Here is a 12965-nt window from a genome sequence, read left to right on the forward strand (position 1 = left end):
GTGAGACTAGCTTCATTATGTACAGTGGCTACGGGCTCTGAGTTGACACAGCCTAGAGAGCTTGCAGTCTAGGCTTCACTCAAGACATGGTATAATTGGTTGAAGGGATGGTCCAGGCTGAAAATATTCAATCTAAATAGAGTAAAATTAACAGAGCAATAAGCTGAAAATTTCATCAAAATCGGATAACAAATAACGAAGTTATTGCATTTTAAAGTTTACCCATGTTTTGTGAAACCTGTTAAAATGCACATCGTCATGAATATTCATTAGGTGGGCTGATGATGTTAATCTTTTTGTATGTTATTACACGAAATCATAAATGTTTCATGTTTTCATAAATGTGTAAATGATGTGTCTCCATCATGATGAAATAATTGCAGCAATGAATGCTATTATTCACTTGTCAATCCATTCCATTTAATTCTTGGTAGACAAAATTTGAATAAACCTAATTTCATATAATAAAATACAAAAGAACAAGGGGAATATGACATCATCAGCCGACCTAATAGATATCCATAAAGACATGCCTAGAACTGTTTCATTAGAATGATACAAATCTTTAATTTTCAATAACTTTGTTATTTGTTATCCGATTTTGATCATCAATTTTTCAGCATTTTACTTTGTGAATTTTACTCTATTTATTGACATATAAATATTTCAAGCCTGGACCATCGCTTTAAAGTATCAAATATGAACCTGTGCTTGCAGATTAGATTTAATGAGAAAGATAGCAGACTACTGGGTGCGAGACAGTAATATAACGGTCACCGACAAAACCATAAGTGCTACAGTAACAGCCTCAAAGTTCTTGTTATAACACCCAAAGGTGTTGAACTAGCACCAAACATTTAACACCAGAACTAAAAATGACTAGTGTGTTGCTCTATGTACACCAAATAAACACCAGTGTTCGCTGTGAACACGTTTTAAATGTTTAATACTTTAATAAAGCACTTAACTTACCTATTGATAGCACAACTTGGTGAATTTGAGACAGGGGTGGGATATCTAAACTCTCTCGGCAGACATCCCCGAAGAAATTGATTTGCTAATACATCCGACACACCTGCCGAAGCCTACTTCACAATCAGATCCTTTTTAAGTCTATCTGCGTTCACTTTAATCCAGTCAACATGTTACTTAATCCATACACGCTTACACAATCAGTTTATATTCATTTGTTTTTATATCAAAATGTCAAATGCTGTATTAATATTACAAGACCAAGTGGTGTATGATCCTCAAATGCAATTATGAAAGCAGGCGAAAGACTGGACGAAGCGAACTGAAATAACTGACAAAACTTAAATGACGCTTTCCCCGTCAAAAATCATAATAAAACAAAGCAAAATATAATTATATGAATTAATTGACAAGTTTAATTGACAAGGTGAGGCTACAGTGATATACCTTTGTTCATTTTCACTCCATGAAAGGATTTTGACATTAACTTACTTTCCCACGTGGCGAATTTCAGCCCTGGGTTTACAATCGCCGATGTCTTGCCAATATTGTCTATGTATTACGAGCATGAATATAATGAAATATATGGCAACCTAAGTGCATATAATATGAAGTAGACAGTGTTCTTGGCCATGCTTCTTCAATTTTGATTTGTTCTTTTGATTGATTGCAATTTATGGAAAGCTTGATTATGATTGGCTGTTGAGCTATGTTACCAAGGGAGTTATCATTGATGATATAGGTGTAAATTTCATGTAAGCAGATCTATATAGTGCCCCTGGCGTAATAAATGTTTATTTACAGGTAAATCCCTAAAAATGCATGTCAGTATACTCGGTTATATAAACGTGTAAGCCCTATATTAATGGTAATGAGACATTGAGTCTATCACACGTGTATGTTTGTGGAAATCAAGCAAAGTTGTATGATGAATAAAGGACAAGTCCACCCAATAACTATGCCAGCAGAAATTGATATTGATAAAAATTCAACAGTCATAACACTGAAAATTTAACAAACATCGGATGTAAGATAAGAAAGTTATGACAGTTTAAAGGACAAGTCTACCCCCAACAAAAAGTTGATTTGAATAAAAAGTGAAAAATCCAACAAGCATAACACTGAAAATTTCATCAAAATCTGATGTAAAATAAGAAAGTGATAACATTTTTAAGTTTCGCTTAATTTCACAAAACACTTATACATGTACATGTTATATGCACATCCTGGTCGGTGTGCAAACGATGAGACTGATGACGTCATCCACTCACTATTTCTTTTGTATTATATGGTATGAAATATGGAATATTCTAATTTTCCCCTCGTTGTCAAGTGAAATAACGATTAATTCGACTGTGGACATATGGAATTAGCATTGTTTAATGCTATATGGTTCAGTGAAGTTGGTCCTTACTGTCAAATCTGTAAAAGAAATGAAATATTGTATAATTTAAACAATAAAAACAAAATAAATAGTGAGTAAGTCTCATTTTGCATGTCACTGAGTTGTGCATAAAACTGTTTTGTGAAAAATAAACGAAACTTTAAAAGGTCATAACTTTCCTATTTTACATCTGATTCCGATTTTATTGAAATTTTCAGCCTTATATGCTAGTTTGATTTTTCTCTATTTATCCATATCAACATTTTCAGGACTGAACTTGACCTTTAAAGTTTCGCTTAATTTCTCAGAACGGTTATATGCACATCCTGAATTGTATGCAAATGGGACAAATGGGGACTGATGACATTAACTACTCACTATTTCTGTAAGTTCTATATATTATATGAAATATTTTAATTATCTCCTCATTGTCATGTAAAGCAAAGTTTTATTCCCCCCTGAACATGTGGAGTTTTAATATTTGTGGTTCATTCAAGTTGGGCATTATTTTCAAATCTTGATTACTGTATATATATTATTTTACATCTAAATTCGATGAAAGTTTCAACGTTATGCTTGTTTGATTTTCTATATTGATTCACCTTTAATTTTCTTATCTTATTTAACAGTTTAAACGAAATTATCGCGACCTTGCTACAAGACTTCTATTACTCTATTTATTATATACTAGCAATATTTTGTTAGGGTAGACTTGACTTGACAAAATATGGGATTTTTTTCGAAAGGCGAAAAAAAACTTGGTTTGTTTTTCTTCAAAAAGATTATCTTTAAAAGAAAAATTGTGACATAATAAACGATCACATTTGTCTGACAAGAAAAAATATTATGTTCTCTCGCCCACTCCCCCCCCCCCCTCCCCTTAAATCCTATGTCCGCCCGTGTAGATTGTCAGTTCACGAGGAAGATATTTCCGGTAGGCCTATTGTATGAAAGAGTAGCGTGACCTCCGTATAATTGCATGAGATTAGTATAACGATCACTCAACCTTGAATATATCAAGAAACAATACATAGGACAGCGGCGTAATGAGGAAAGAAGCTTTCAGGGGGTTGACATGCTTGATGGGATTGAACAGTTGCTTGCGAGAACGAAGCAAGCGAGCAAAAATCTTGACCTCTTTTTAATCAAATTCAGTTTTATATATAATATTGACGTAATATTCAGCAAGTGACATCATGCTTCACTGTTTTCCCGTTACCTTTCTTCAATTTTTTTTTTTTTTTTTTGGGGGGGTCATTCATCATTTTTGGCAAGAACCCCCCCCCCCCCTCTCTCTCTCCCTCCCCCTCTCTCTATGTATGTATACGTTAGTGCGATAGAGGATTTGCGAAACAAGATTTCACGGATCTGTCTAGCACTGAAGACAAGTAGGCACCTACATGCTTCACTCAAGATCTTTCGAAACTAATATTCAAGGTGGGGGAAAGTAGTTGCAGAAAACAAGGATTTCATGAGAAACACTTTAACATGTTTAAAATGTAGATTAAAGGTCAAGTCCACCTCAGAAAAATGTTGATTTGAATCAATAGAGAAAAATCAGACAAGCACAATGCTGAAAATTTCATCAAAATCGGATGTAAAATAAGAAAGTTATGACATTTCAAAGTTTCGCTTATTTTAACAAAATAGTTATATGAACGAGCCAGTTACATCCAAATGAGAGAGATGATGATGTCACTCACTCACTATTTCTTTTGTTTTTTATTGTTTGAATTATACAATATTTCAATTTTTACGAATTTGATGATTAGGGCCTCCTTGCCTAAAGCACAAAATGTTAAAATAATGGAATTCCACGTGTTCAGGGAGGAAGGAAACTTCATTTCACATGACAATGACGAGAAAATCAAAACATTTCATAATTCATATAACAAAATACTAAAAAAATAGTGAATGAGTGATGTCATCAGTTCCCTCATTTGCATACCGACCGAGAAGTGCATATAACTGTTTTGTGAAATGAAGCGAAACTTTAAAATGTCATAACTTTCTTATTTTACATCCGATTTTGATGAAATTTTCAGTGTTATGCTTGTTGAATTTTTCTCTTTTTATTCAAATCAAGTTTTTGTTGGGGTGGACTTGTCCTTTAAAGATAATTGCCAGTTATGGTAATCCAACAAATCGTTTGTAAGTATTGTCACGCATTTTGGTTGATGTTCCGATATTCTCTTATTATGTTTATGTATATAATTCCATTCTTATGCTTTAATTAGTGTTTATTATATCAAATTGTATTCGACTCATTTATGCAATGAATGTCTTGCTAAGATAAATTGTGAATGTCACTTTCAACTTGCCCAGTAACCTGCACACAGCCAAGCCCTCTCTTATACTGTAAATTGCTCATGGTCAAACTCTTCTGGTCTGTCCACTCTGTATTCTCTTTGGCTTTCCTTCGTCTTCCAGAAATTGCTAACAATGCATCTCCCTTCTTTGCGACCTTGCATCTACTTTCAGAAGTTTTACTCTCCTCACTTTCTCTTTCTAGTGACTTTCAACCCTCCTCACTTTCTCTTTCCAGTGACTTTCAACCCTCCTCACTTTCTCTTTCCAGTGACTTTCAACCCTCCTCACTTCTCCTTCCAGTAACTTTCATCCCTCCTCTCTTTTCCCTTTCCAGTGACTTTCAAGCCTGTGTAGTTCTCTTTAACCTTGCGACTACTTTCAGAAACTTGTTCTTGTTTATTACCTTGGCTACACATTTATGTTCTGTAACTCACTCCGCGTTCTCTCTCCTCACTTCGACTTTGCCCTGCCCTTCAGACTTCTCTCCCTCAACTCCTAATGTCCAAACTACTAGTTTAACCTTGTGGTCAGTGTATTGGTCGTTATGTGCTTATTCTATTACTTGACCTTATCCCTCTCTCTCTCTCTCTCCCCTCCCTGAATCTGGGTTTTTGCTGTGTGCTGGGGATGACCTTCATGCTATCTCCAGAAAGTGTATATAAGCGAGCAGCATCTCAGTTTAGTGTTTAGTTTTTATTTCGAGAGTCTTTTCCGAGCATAGTCTAACATGTATTCCAGTCTAGTCGTCTGAGCCCAAGTTCAGTTCAGAATTATCACAAGTTAAGTTCTTATAATTGTTTCAGCATCGCTCGACGTTATCTCAGTTATCATATTCCATGTATCGCTGGAGTTTGTTTAATTGTCATCATCACATACTCTGTTGCACCTTCATTAAGTTTTGAACAGTAATAAACTACTGAACTTTAATTTCCTGTGTAATGACTGTTATTCGCTTCGACTGTATTATTTAAGCTCTGGCCATCCTCGACATTATTCTTAGACTCTTATAGCGAGACTCGTAGGACAAACCGGGTCGTCGTTACACTGGTGTCAGAAGTGGGATCTCATACTTCAACACGTGCCTGTTTTAATAGCTAATATGTCACCTAGGAAGCGCAAGTCAGATCTGGAGCGGGAGATCCGTGAATTAAAGGCGGAATTAGCGAGTACTAGAAAAATAATGGAGGAGAATGACAGTGTTAATAGTGGAGACGAACTAATTGATGATCACATCAAACAGCCCTACTCTCCCACTAGAGACTTTCACACCGGGGTTAAAGTGCAATTACCACCACAGGAGCCATATGATGGGATCAACCGTCCATGGGAGAGCTTCATCTCCTCATTTAAGAACTTGGCGACAACTTGTTGTTGGGATGCCGCTGAACAGCGTTTACGTCTGCTAGCATGCCTGCGTGGAGATGCGGCTGACTTTGTCTTCCAGCAACTTTCTCCAGCCATATTATCAGACTTTGCACAGCTGGAAAATGCTCTGGAAAATAGATTTGCTGCCAGAAAAACGCCTTCCACTTTTGTATCCCAGCTAGAGTTACGTCGGCTTGGACAAAAGGAATCAATCGCCGACTATGCTGCGGATAGTCGGCGGCTGACAACATTTGGATATGCAACAGCGGACTCGTCAACAAAATAAATGATAGGAACTCGCCACTTCTTGCGGGGGCTCGGTGATAATTCGATGGCCATGGCCATTGGCATGCAAGAACCAGCGACTCTCCAGGAAGCTAGAGAAATAGCTGAGCGATTTCACAATCTAAGGGAGGAATCCGGAAGAGGAAATCGTCCAGTTAGAGCCATTTCTACAAGAGATGATGGAAATGACAAATTTCTCGAGTTGAGGGGTCGAATCCTGTCAATTGATGAGAGGATCGACAAACTCACAAAATTGTTCGAGCAGCCTCGACTGGAACCAGACAACCAAATCAGGCAGCAGAGGGCACAACAGCAACCACGTGATCGACCACCACTGCGTTGCTATAACTGCCAAAAGCTCGGTCATCTTGCCCGCAACTGCCGTTTTCCGCCGCGACATGGACCAGCTGTTCCCCAATATTTGCAGCCACCACCCCCACAGTGGCAACAAACTTTTCAGCCTCCACCACCTCAGCCATGGCAGCAACCCGCACATTTTCAGCCGCCACAACTTCCTCGACAGCAGGGAGTAGAAGCTCCAATTGATATTTCGGGAAACTACCCAGGTAACAATACAGCGTTGGACCAACGTTGGATCAACGTTGGGAAATTTTTTCCCAACGTTGCCTCAACGTTGGCAGGCCAACGTTGCATCATCGATAGAAGTGCACGCGCATACATCGTCAGACCAACAACATTTCCAACGTCAGTTCAACGTTGTCCAGCAACAATGTTTCAACGTTGTCTGGCAACGTTGATCCAATGTTGGCTAAATAGTCAAATACAACATTGCTACAACGTTGGTAAGCAACGTTGCATCATCGATAGAAGTGCACGTCCATACATCGTCAGACCAACAACATTTTCAACGTCAGTTCAACGTTGTCCACCATCAATGCTCCAACGTTGGTATAATGTCGGCTGAGTCATCAATAACAGCATTGCTGCAACGTTGATGGGCAACGTTGAAGCAGCGATGGACGTGCACTTGCATACATCGTCAGTCCAACTATGTTTACAACGTTGGTTCAACGCTGTCCAGCAACAATGCTCCAACGTTGTCTGGCAACATTGCTCCAACATTGTTACAACGTTGTCACAACGTTGCTCCAACATTGCTCCAACGTTATTCCAACGTATGGCAGTAATTAACAAAACATTAATTGGTTTCAAGGTGAAGTCCACCATTACAACTCTTCACTCTAATCTTTATCATCATGTCTTATCCTATCCTAAAATCCTACATCCTAATCCTATATCCTATTCCTATCATCCTACACCTATCCACTGTATCCTGTCATTGACTCCTATATATAGAGCAACTTTGCTATACTTGGCAGAATACAGTTAATATCATTTTCCACACTTAACCTTGAATATTTCACTTAGAATAATATGTTTTGATTATAAATGATATGGTAATGGAGCCACATACTTTTCTGAAACTTTTCATGGTGGAAATATTGAATAAACATAAATACTCTAATTATTATAGCAATATTACCTAAAATTTTTGTCATTTACTGATGTAATGAATATTCATGAGTGCATAATCATTGTCCAGATGAGGCAGGTTTGGCAGCGTTGGTCCAATGTTGGTCCAACGTTGGGTGACGTTGATCCAACGTTGGTATAATGTTGGTCCAATGTTGATGGAAAGTTGATTCAACTTTAGTCCAATGTTAGCGTAAACGTTGATTCAATGTTTGTCTAATATCGGTTAAATGTTGTTGTACAACGCCTACTTAGCTTGTTGTACGCGAGCAAATGGGAGGCTGAATGTCAAACATTCGTACCGTTGCACAAAAGACGTACCATCCAAAATGTACCGTCCAAAGTGTACCGTTGCACGACTTTAGGAGGTGACGTCACAATACGATTTAATTCATTGCGCTCGGTAAAAATGAACAATACGCGTATAAGCCAGCTGGCTAAATGCGCAAGGCTGCCCAAGGTCATGTGCGCTTGTGGGATTTTGCTTTCTGCTTTCGGTATTTTTGCTCCCTTTTCATAGATTACTGTAGGGATAAACTCTTTGTTTTTTCATATTTTCGCTAAATTTTGAGGCGTTGTACAACACAAATAGCGAATATTCTTATTCGTGCAATGGTGCGAGATTTCGCATTCGGTGAAAGAAAGAAACGCTCTATTCAACTCGGCTCACGCCTCGTTGAATAGAGCATCTTTCTTTCACCTCATGCGAAATCTCGCACCATCGCACTCATGCCTATTCGCTATTTGTATATTGTAACGTTGATTCTTTGTTGGTCTAATTTTAAACAAATCCAACGATGCACCATCTCCATCAAACAGTTTTCAACACTGTGCCATCATCATCTGTAACCTGTTCATGATTCTATCAAAAAACATTACAACTATTATTACAGCTATTTATTTCTTTTCATTCTTTCTGTTACAAGTCTCTTCACATAATTAAGAGGAATCAAGAGAATTACGTGCGATATTTATTTATCACAAAAACTCACATGTGTAATTGCAGTCTCTCAGTATTTACAAAATCTAAAAGGAAGGTCGCGTAACTTGGCCTCACTCAGAGTAACGTAACTACTGCCTACTGTAACTAAAGAGTGCCTTTTTTTTATTAAGATAGAAGTCAACTGATATCTCAATATGCATGGCCATGGCCCAGTCTCGCTCGTGCCATAACTATTAAATGATATTTCAGCGTCAAGTGTAGCATGCCTCACATAGCAACTACAGGTTTGACTGCAGTTGGAAAACACTCGGTCCAGGCTAGGCCAGGCAGGACCGACCAGGTCAATTCAAGGCAGCGTATAATAAATAAGGCAGGAATGCCAGGTAGCAAGTCATTGGGTGATTTCAAGTACGGTGTACGGTGTTGAGAGCGTGAAAGGGCTGCTGAACTGAGCTCCAACACCAAGCGTAATATTATTTTTCATTGAAATGTATTAAAACTAATGATTTGCTCTCATCTTAAATGTAAAAGATAATTTTACGGAGATGGTTCGTCGTGTTCGCCCCCTGTTCGTGAGCTACAGTTCATCAACACCAACACTGAACTTTAAATCACGATTCTCCCAATCCCTGGGGGCCGGTGTTGCTGAATGGGGAAATTGCTTGTAGATCATCAACACCATGCAGCCACAGTGCAGTGTTGGGTTCAGCAGATGACAATCAACACCAGCCTTCAACACAAACTGCCGGAAATACACCATATTTTCCAAGGTCAATCTCAACACCAGCCTGATTCAAGTACGGTGTTGTCACAACTCCAACACCAGATTTCAACACTAGCTGTACTTGAAATTATTGAAATCACCCAATGACTGTTGCCTTGCCCTTGGTATCGCATACTCGTTCCCACTCACACGTATTGCGAGGTTAGTATTATATTAGTCACTCACACAAGCTAATTACGAGGTTAGTTAGTATGTTATACTGTGCAGTGACTGGTGTTAAGTACTACTTTACTACTACTTACACGAATATAGTAGCGTCGGACTGTACGCGCACAGAAGCTGACTCCGGGATCTTTCGGAGGGGATCAATGGTTGCAGTTACCGATTATCTGCAAGTGCAAAGAAAATTCCACTGTAGATTGTAGGTCCTAAATATGCAGCTTATAAGTACTGTTCCAGATCACTAGATATTCTGGAATTCAATTGTCTATATCCACTATCCAGTCCAAATTCTACCAGATTCTTCAAGTTCAAAATTGAAGGAAGCAGACTACACAGACATGACAGAAGGAGTCCGACGTCGAGACTAATTCTGCGCATCAGAATAGTATGGTATTTTTAAATAGGCACATTTGATGCTTGTATTTCCTTCTTCAATTTCTTCTAGTTATGTGACGGTAGGCCTATGAATTATCTCGTACTTACTGTGAAAGGCCGAGCCAGCTGCAAAGGACGAGGGCGTTTCTGGAAATTCTGGTCTTGAACTACATTTTTTTTCTTGTTTTTCTCCTTTATTTTCTATATTAATCGACACATTTGCATCCCCCGGTGCATGCAGCCTCTCTATTCTACCCCATCTTTATTTTTGTTTTCCCCTTAGACTTAGTTTTAGTTCCTCTTTCCCTTCCCATTATTTTCCTTCTCTCTCGATTTCTTTTCCCCTTATTGCTGGGGGATACCAAGGGTGACATGGATAGACAAGCAAACTTACTTGATCGACCCCCCCCCCCTTGGCCCCATTAATAATTATGCGAGTAGTCGTCTGTATATCATTATCAATTCTCCAATGAACCAGTTTCTAACGTTCTCAACACTGTGTATATTATGCCGGGATATTATGTTGACTGTCAAACAAATATCCAACAAACTATAGTTTCCAACATTGTGTCAATGTTAACTGTCAACAACTCTCCAATAAACTATTCCAATTACGCTGTCCACGTTGTGCCATTGTCCGTTGTTCAACAACTCTCCGTCAAACTAGTTTCCACTCCTTTGTCAACGTTGTGCCATTGTCGACTGTCCAACAAATCTCCAAGAAAATAGTTTCCAACGTTGTTCCTTTGTCGGTTGTTCAGCAACTCTCCATCGAACTAGTTTCCGACGTAGTCAACGCTGTGCCTTTGTTGGCTGTTCAACACCTATCCAATCAAACACGCGTTTCCAACGTTGTGACGTTGTTGGCTGTCCAGCAAATCTCCAACACACTAGTTTCCAATGTTGTGCCATTGTCTGTTGTTCAACAACTTTCCAACGTTGCCAACGTTGTGTCATCGTCGACTATCCTACTGATCTCCAATCTACCAGTTTCCAACGTTGTGCCAGTGTCAGTTGTTCAACAACCTCCCATCTAACTAGTTTCCAGCTTTATCAACGTTGTGTCATTGTATACTATCTAACTAATCTCCAATCTACCAGTTTCCAACGTTGTGCCATCGTCGACTATCCAACAAATCTCCATCGAACTAGTTTCTAGCTTTGACAACGTTGTGCCATAGTTGGTTGTTCAACAACTTTCCATCGAACTAGTTTCCAACGTTGCCAACCTTGTGTCATCGTCGACTATCCAACTAATCTCCAACCTACTAGTTTCCATCGTTGTGCAATTGTCGACTGTCCAACAACTCTCCAACTAACAAGTTTCCAACGTTGCCAACGTCGTGTCATTGTTGATTGTTCAACAACTTTCCAGCGAACTAGTTTCCAACGTTGCCAACGTTGTACCTTTGCTGGCTGTCAACAACTATCCAATCAAACGTGTCTCCAACGTTGAGACATTGTCGACTGTCCAACAACTCTCCAACTTACTAGTCTCCAACGTTGTGCCATTGTCGACCGTCCAACAAATCTCCAACAAACTAGTTTCCAACTTTGTCGACGTTGTGCCATTGTCGGTTATTCAACAACTTTCCAGCGAACTAGTTTCCAACGTTGCCAACGTTGTGCCTTTGCTGGCTGTTCAACAACTATCCAATCAAACGTGTTTCCAACGTTGTGACATTGTCGACTGTCCAACAACTCTCCAACTAACAAGTTTCCAACGTTGCCAACGTCGTGTCATTGTTGATTGTCCATCATCTTTCCATCAAACTAGTTTCCAACGTCGATTCAACGTTAATCCATCAAGTTTTTCCAACGTCCAACGACTTTCAAGTTTCCAACGTGGAGCCAACGTTAGCTTGTTACCTGGGTAGGGAGGGCCGACCCCATCGACCAGGTCACGGCCCAAAATGTTGAACCAGGTCCCAGGATAATACGCATTGACAAAACAAACGGACTGACAGCTTATATTTCAGGCAGTGTGAATGGGGCCTCGTGTAAACTTTTGGTCGACTCTGGAGCAGCGGTGACTGTTATGTCCACCAAGCTCTATGGAGAAATGCCAATAGAAACCCGCCCGGAATTAGTTACTTTATCCAGTCAAGTTCAACTTCAGTCAGCTGATGATGGAATTTTAAATGTTCATGGAACTATTGAAGCAACTGTGAATGTTGGAGGTAAGGATTTCTCTTGGACTTCATACATAGCAGACATAAGTGATGAATGCTTGATTGGATTTGATTTTATGCATCATTATAATTGTATTCTAGAAGCGCGACGCGGACTTCATATTGACAATCTATTAATCCCTATCGAAATTCAAGACTGCAATCAAGTAGGTGCAGTATATGTTAAGTATGATATTGTTGTACCACCAAATTCGGAGTTCATAGTAGCAGGAAAGGTAAATAATTTTGACTCTGACTCTGGAATCTGTGCTATAATTGAGAAAACTGCTCATACATGTAACAAAGATGATCTTAATGTCGCATCTGTTCTAATTGATGTTACTCGGAATGATATAGACATACCAGTAAGAGTTGCTAATACATCAAATGAACCAATTAATCTTCGAGCTGGTATGCGAATAGCTTCTATCGAATTGATCGACAATGTCTATATGTGTGATACCAATGCTATGAACAGTTCGAAACCCAGTATTCGTACAGTGAAAGCTGGTTTGAATGAGGACGTTCAATCGAACAGCTGGTCAGATGACTTGCAATCGTTATATCAGAAATCATGTGAAGGACTAGACCAGGATACACAGAATGAACTTTCTAAATTATTGGATAAACATTCATCTACATTTGCATCTTCTTCGACTGATGTTGGGCGAACCTCTATTGTCCAGCATAACATTGACACTGGGGACGCAGTCCCAATCA

Source organism: Lytechinus pictus, chromosome 9 (genome assembly GCF_037042905.1).
Source record: "Lytechinus pictus isolate F3 Inbred chromosome 9, Lp3.0, whole genome shotgun sequence".
In the NCBI taxonomy this organism is placed as follows: domain Eukaryota; kingdom Metazoa; phylum Echinodermata; class Echinoidea; order Temnopleuroida; family Toxopneustidae; genus Lytechinus; species Lytechinus pictus.